General features: G+C 37.7%; 1 long non-coding RNA gene across 2 annotated transcripts; it reads right to left on the bottom strand.

The window, feature by feature from the left end:
* Window positions 1-1,642: 1,642 nt before the first annotated feature.
* On the bottom strand, window positions 1,643-7,466 carry LOC149101604 (uncharacterized). Of its 2 annotated transcripts, XR_016202848.1 has the most exons (3): window positions 6,938-7,466; window positions 6,298-6,339; window positions 1,643-1,812 (listed from the first exon to the last, which is right to left on the bottom strand). It is a non-coding gene; the product is annotated as an uncharacterized LOC149101604 (long non-coding RNA). The 2 variants fall into 2 exon arrangements; XR_016202847.1 differs by lacking the exon at window positions 6,938-7,466 and having other exon boundaries at window positions 6,298-6,931.
* Between the last annotated feature and the right edge of the window lie 214 nt (window positions 7,467-7,680).

Here is a 7,680-nt window from a genome sequence, read left to right as displayed (position 1 = left end):
AGTAATTCATCGCACTTTCAATATGCCATCTGAACAAATTGTTCGTAAACAGTAGTGAAATTTCATGCCCCTACATCTAGCCATAAAAGGAAGTCTGGGAACAGGCAATAGCTACAGTGACACTGCCAGGCTGGTGAATTTTACAAGCTAATGAACTCATGTCTAACAATGAGTGATGATGAAGCATGGTGCAGTGAAACTGAAGAATCAGACTGTGAGTGACATTGATAGAGTCAGTGTCGTGAGAGTGATGCAAGTGTCTGTGAACTTGGACCAGATCAGCAAAGAAAAGGTTTCCTACTAGAAATTGCAGAGAGCAACAAGTTTGTGCTAAAAAACTGAAGAAGACCAGCTTCATCACTACTTACAGTACTTGTCAAGAGTTCCTGACTTGTGTATGTGGGAAGGCTCTCTGTAATGACCTATATGGGGAGGCTCAGCTCAAGATGAGAATCTTTTTCAGGCTTCAGGTATAAAATGATAGGGATCTCAAAAGTTGAGGTGTATGAAAGGGTAGGAAAATCTGTCATTTAGAGATTCCATTCTTCTGGTTCTAAAATGTTGTTGAAATGCTCTCATTTACTCTCCTCTGCCAGAATGAAGAGATTCTATAATATTGTTTATTAACTTCTTTCCAAGGGAATAGAAAAGGGATGCAGTATTCCTGAATAGGTTTGTTAAAGGGGTACATTTACCCTTTTGCAATGTAAGGTCGACAAAAGAGGTGCCATTTCTATCAAAATGGTACAAATGTATACAAAAGGGTAAGGGGTAATGGACCTTGAGATAAGGCCTTTCCATTTAAAACTTTGCAGAATGCCCCTTCCCCCCACCCCCCCCCCCCCCCCGCTTGTGTAACAGAGATGTTCAAATTATTGTTTTGTGAAAAAAGGCAATTATTAAAAAACAAAACAGTGCCAAGAGATTAAGTGATTGTCAATGCAAGTTTCCATTTGTATTTTGAATTAAAATTGGTATAACATTATCCTCAAGTATACCTTGCAGCTTCACAGAGAGGACCAAACTGATAATGAAAACATATGTTTTAACACTTAAAATTCTATTTTTGCCCCTTCCCTTGTACCTTGTGATCTTTGTAGGGAAATTCTGAAAAGGTCCCCACCCTTCCCCACCACCCCCCCCCCCCAAAAAAAAAATTCAAATTTTACATACAAATCACTTTTTTATGGTCTCAGAGACGACAAAACATTTTATGGCTAGCTAAACTACTTATTAGGAAAATAAAAATGTTCAAGGAAAAAATGAACAGGCAGAAACAACAACAAATTAACTTTTTTTTTTTCAGAAGAGCTACTACTTGTATATTTTTTTACCTTACATGTAGGTCAACATAATTTGTTTTCACAATTTACCACAAAAGAAAACACCACAAAAAGGAGAATCATAGTTGTAGCATCTGAGCTACATTTTTAAATGGAAACATTTCTCATAAAAAATTTCCAAATTATATTCTTACCAGTATAACAACATACAAATATATTTTGCAGAGAGGTTTACTTAATTAATAAAATTGATGTAGTGAAATTTTCTATTTAATTTTTGTACAACTGATATTACAGAGTGCAACCTTCGGTTTAACTGGTTCACTTCACTGTTAAGGAATAATTAAACCACACCAGAGTGGCTTTGTATCTTTATTATAATTCTCATTATCAGTAGAGAAATCACACTTGTACACTGGTCCAATGATACTCTTACGTGTATGTTAAACATGGGAAAGCAGGTTGCATCATCTAAATCATCGCATTGTATGCAGGCCTGTGTGGGGTGTATATGCCAGGAGGTAACCACCTAAGAAAAGACAAACATAAATTATGTCATTGTTTCAATGACTCACCGTAAGTGGGTATTTGCTCATTTACTAAAGCTTTAAAGTCAATCGTTAAAGCGCAGTTAATGGGGCGTGACGCTATTCACGTACAGTCACTAGCTTTCTGTTGTTAAACGTAACGCAGTAGAACTGTTACGGGTTAGAACATTATAGAAGTCTTTCTTGTCTAGTTTAAACAATATTCACAATAGCCTTTCACGTATACATGTTGCAACAACGTCCGGTTTAACTATATCATGCCTTTTGTATGGCTAGTCTTTTAAATAGCCCCATTCTTGTTTCGTTCAAGGCCGCATGGACTCTGTACGTTTCATGGTACACGATTTTATATTGGTTTAAACCTAGACATCAGTCTACCTATAAAAGAGGCTTAGCTTGGACTTTAGCATCATTCGCTCGTTATATCACTACTGTAACTTTTAGTTAGCCCTCGAAATTGTAACTCCCACCCTTCCCTCCCTTTGGAGGTTTATTGTCGTTGTTCATTAATATAAATAATAAACTGGGGTTCACCTCTCGTGCCACGCTATCGGTTAAGTCTTGCAGCGACTTCCCCAAGCTTCGTTTTCGCTAATTTAGTGGCGCTATTTAACGCTCTTTTATGCCTCTTCTTGTCCGATCCCGCACGTGCCGGCGGAGTCGGCTCGTAGTGCTGGGGAGATAAGTAAGGCTTGAGAACTGTCTACACTCTAGCACGATGCTGACCGGAGGTCAGCTCGTAGTGCCGTTTAGAGTTACGCTACTAGGACGCGCAAGCTTTTGGCCTCGCCGACTTGTCCGATCCAGTGCAGAATTAACCGCTGGGGAGATAAGTTTGGCATTTGGTCACGCAATGGAAGTTCGTCTGTCACGCCGATTGCGGAGCGCTGTTCCCCCCTTTACGCCATAGAACGCGTGTTTATTGCTTGTGTTTGTCGGGATAATTAAAGCATTACTCCCTAGGAACTGCAACATTAACACCTTAATAAACAAGATATATTAAAGTATAATTTTTACCTCCGCTTTAAAACTTTTCAAACCTACACTTTGTTTACACTTTCAGAGGTTCTTAAATTCACAAGCACACCACCCACCCCTCTCAGTCCTACTCTCCCATAGCCAGGATCCCATTTCAACCCTCAAACATTTCCATAATCACATTAAATCAGTAATTTTTTTTTCTAATTTTGGTCTGACTTAGATTCATCTCCACTCAGCCATGAAAGCAATGGTGGCAGATTTCTGTATCTTTGTTGGTCTAGTTTACTATTGCTCTCAGATTCCCACCTCCCTTTTAACAAAATTAAATTCGGTTAAAAAATAAACTACAGTAGTTTAATCAAATTAATGCAGAGGCAAACATTGAACCAGAAAATTACTATAATTTTGGTATGAACGATATCAAAGTACAACTTACATAATTAATATCACATCTTCTCTATTGTAATTTAAGACAGTGCAGCTACGTATAGATTGACCACAAAAACCTAAAAACATGACTTTAGAAACATAGGTAAGTGAGAATATTGCCAGTTTTGCTTTTGCCACCAACCACTCTGGTTTTGAAAAAAATACATGGAAGATAATGACAAAGCAATAACAAAACCAACCAACCAACCTCTGGCAATTCAATAAACACACCAAATTCCCCTCCAAAATTCTCTTCAACACCTTACAGTACATGTAAATGTCAGCAGCATAAATTCAACTCAATGATTTGGCATGCTACTATCATCAAATTTTTATCCCTTGATTCAGAATTTTCAGGAGTATCAAATAGAATTCCACTATAGATTACAAATGCTGTTTACCTTTGCAAATATCTGCATTAGTTCTCATCTGGAGATATCTAAGTTTAAAATGTGTAAAATATATGCAAATGAGAGGACTGATGATGTCATACATCAAACCCAATATTACGTCAAGTGCAGACCATATATACAGCAGAGATCATTGAAACTTGGTAGCCTTATAGTTCTACAGGTAAGACACTAATATGGCTATAAAAGATATGTTCCCAATTGGCAACTCAATCTTTTCCAGTCCCCTCTAACCCAATTTCAATAATGCAGTGATTTTCAGCTTGAAAAACATATGACTTGGACCTTACTATTTAATAGGCTTGCTGGATCATGTAGATGAAGCACCATTGGCAAATATCAAAATGGAACTCCAAAGGTGGCCAGAAAAGCCTAGAATATCAGGGAAGGTCTGAAATGCAGTCTGTTGCCATGGTAACAAAACCGTTAAGCTCATATTATGTAGCACATCTGCAAATTGCATCGTAATAGCACTGTCCCCACTGGAGCCCATGGTTCAGTAGTTTACTTGGACAATAAATTTCATGCCTTTCCTGGGGGACAGGATGATATAAATGGTCTGTGGGAGACTCCCAGAATATCTGCAAGAATGTATGACTATCTCTTTACAGGTATTCATTCATTCATTAATTACTAAATAAATAAATAAATAAATAAATAAATAGACACTAACACTACTAACATGATTGAGTTTGGAAAAAATATATATATTTTTAGTTTATGATATTTTGAAAAATTCCCCTCTCCCATCTAACATGCTGATCTTCTTTAATTTGGTACTTATCCAATTTTGATTAATACTTTTCTTTAAAACGTTTAGCTCTTGAGACCCTCCCCATCCTTGGAATTTCCAATAATCTCCTTGGGGTGGGTATGGAAATTTTTTAGAACCACACAATAAAACAAATAAACAAACTTTAAGATATTAAAATGTTAAAGTATAAGTCAGTGTGACATATAAACATTGATTAACGTATAAAGACATGATTGATCATTGCAACTATACACAACTTGAGCAAAGGTGAAATTATAGCCTGAAAAAAAATTAGGTGTGAACTGGATTCCAACCCATGACCTCTGTGATACCAGTGCGATAACTTAATTAATTAAAGTTCTATGCTACAACATACCAAACTGTTAATTTATTATGAAGTGACACAGCTAAAGGAGAGTTGTCAAGATATCAACTTTTTTGTGAATTCTAAAAGATCAATATGAGTCTTCTAAATTTAAGATCATTATACCTAACAAAAGACCTACAGTAGGGCACTGCACTGTGTGCTCTCTCTACACACTCTTCCAGGCAGGATAGTAATACATATACATGTATTTTTTTTTTTTTTTGAAATTCCAAATTATACTGTTACTGCATGGTCATACAAGAGGTACTAGTTGCTGCTGAGTAGTCTTAAAATAAGTGAACTAAGTGTGACAAAATATAATGTATATTAAATCTGCACCAGTTCAGTACAATTTAATACTAAATTTTAATCAGCCGCAAAAAAAATTATTGTTAGCACCTGATATTACATGTACTTTGTGAAGGTTTCTGGAGGGGTTATACTTTTATGAAGTACCTGGCAGCAAGTACTATTTTGATTTACTAAAGCAAGACTGTAGTAACTGCAAGAAAATGTGTTTGGTACATCCCAGAAAAATTGGGTGGGAGTCAGTGCAGCCTTCTTCACAAAAGTTAAACCCTTAACCTATTTATGACCATAATCTGCAATTTTCCCTACCCCATTTATGACTGTTGTGACTGCTACAGTTGCCCTAAACATAAGTTTTGAAGGACTCTTGTTGATGGTCTTATCAATAATGGTGAAAATTGAGGTAGCTTATTCTAAAAAACATACCAAATTAAAGATAAGATGGCAAAAGCCTTACCCTAGAGTATTTATGACCAAAATGGCTGAATAACCATACCCTTTGCGGCTGTACATAGCTATATATAGCACAGAGAGGAGAGTCCCCCCCCCCCCCCTCCTCCTCCCGCTGCAGCAGGAATCAAAATATTATTGCCTTGATGACATAATAAAGATAAAATCTCAAAATAATCAAGAGTTAAATGTATGCATGGGACTTCACTATCAAAATGATGCCTGTTGCTTACTGTAAATTGGATAAATTACTCCTACAATGTGCCAGAATTCTGTTAATCTAGTCACCAACAGGCCACAAAAATCTGACTGTATAATAATTATTAATAAATAAGAAAATGACCGACTGAGCTTTTGTTTGAGCCAGAATAGAGTGGCCATAATAACGAGGTGGCTATGTTAACAGGGGTAGCTGTAAGGTGAGGTACATTCCACAGTAGTGATAAAGATGACACTCTCAAACACCAGTACCCATAAAGGACATAAAAATTTTGGACAGTATATTTTGCATAATCAGTTGGAAGAGGAAGAGGGAAAATGGAAATAAAATAGAATGGCTCTTGTGTACCAGAGACAACCCTTTCCCCGAGTTACCCTAGTGGAGCTAACTATTCACTTATTTATTTACAAAATTCAACCAACCGTTTATGCAAGGATCGCGAACCAGACTTGGGGGCAAGACAATTCAGGTGGGCAAGTTGACTCGCCTTGGCAGGTAAAGTAACCAACAACGTTTCTTTGAGTATACATAAACACTTTGGCTCACCTAACTGGAACAACTCTCGGCATGGCGAGTGTCACGTAATGCCTAGATTTAAGATTTAAAGCAGCAATTTGTATCAAAGAACAGAAAATTAACTCAGCAAAACCCACTGCAATCAAATGACTGAGGGAAACAAACAAAGAGGGATAGTTGCACATTTGATTATTCAATAAGAGTTACAAATTATCATGTAGGGTCAACTTTTACTCCGCCTACAGGGGCTACACTTTCACCTAAAAACACGTGATAACGTTGCCTCAGGGGGAGGGTTATCTCGGGTACCCGAGACTATATAAATGGGACCTGTGTTGCCTCAAAGAACACCCCCACGATTTTAAAAGGGGAAGGTCCTTAAACAGGACCTTAACTTAGGGCAGCCTCAATGGCAGATTCCCTCTGATGGCTTGGATTTGAATAATTGATTTAATTACTTTTAAAGGGGACTAGAACTTAAAAATCTTACTCGAATTTCGATCCAGCGAGACATAAGCTTCCATGCCGTGAATCAAGTTTTTACTGGGCGTTTTAAAAGCACTCACCAAAGAGAAAGAGACTGATGACCCAAAAGTACCAATATATATGTACTGTATCTTACTGAAAACAACAATCTTCAACGAGAGATGTGGGAATGTGGGATACTGACCTTCAGCATGCGATCCAGCTTATCTCTTCTACCAATACACGTGAGCCAAGAGCAACAAAAGCTCTGGTGACAGCGACTTTCGGAGCTAAACGGCTTCTGTTAATTATGTTCCCGTAGTACACAGTGCAAACTATGGCCAGCAATACTTCATCCAGGTTGTTGTTAACATTATAGGCTATAGCACTTATTGTTGTCACTAAATCACGAACAACAAGAACCAAAAGTCGGAACAACACCAGTTTTGCAAATGTGTAAAATTCGCCCAACGATGACGGAAGGCTCTCCGTTATTTTGCCTCAAAACTTTTCTTTTCTCCCGAAATCTTTGCTTAAAAAGTCGAAGTAATGTGTCTGCAACATCTTTCCATCCTCAATATAAAATGAAACGAAACTGATGGTTTACAAATAGAGGGAAATGGTGAGTAATCGAAACGCCATTTTCTCGCTTTGTGAAACGAGCCGCGAAGCGCAGTTTAAACCGGATGTGACGTCATTTTTTGTTGGATGATACCTATACGAAAATTTCAGGAGTCTTCTGTCCCGCCCCTGGGCTGTCCCTATGATATGGCACAATTTTTCAATTATTTTCAGAACAAATTGCGCCATCCCGTGTGGCACACGCGCGTACATGCTGCGAGGATTTTTGCGGATGTAGCGCGGGGAAATGGCGTCCGAAATTCCCAAATGTTTGATGCTTTTGGCCCACAACTCAATACTTTCATGTCTGTTGGAATTTTGCTTGCC

Source organism: Orbicella faveolata, unplaced genomic scaffold (assembly GCF_042242905.1).
Source record: "Orbicella faveolata isolate gen_17 unplaced genomic scaffold, um_ofav_v1 contig_37, whole genome shotgun sequence".
In the NCBI taxonomy this organism is placed as follows: domain Eukaryota; kingdom Metazoa; phylum Cnidaria; class Anthozoa; order Scleractinia; family Merulinidae; genus Orbicella; species Orbicella faveolata.
Note: the sequence above shows the minus strand (reverse complement) of the source record. Positions and strands in the feature narration are given on the sequence as shown.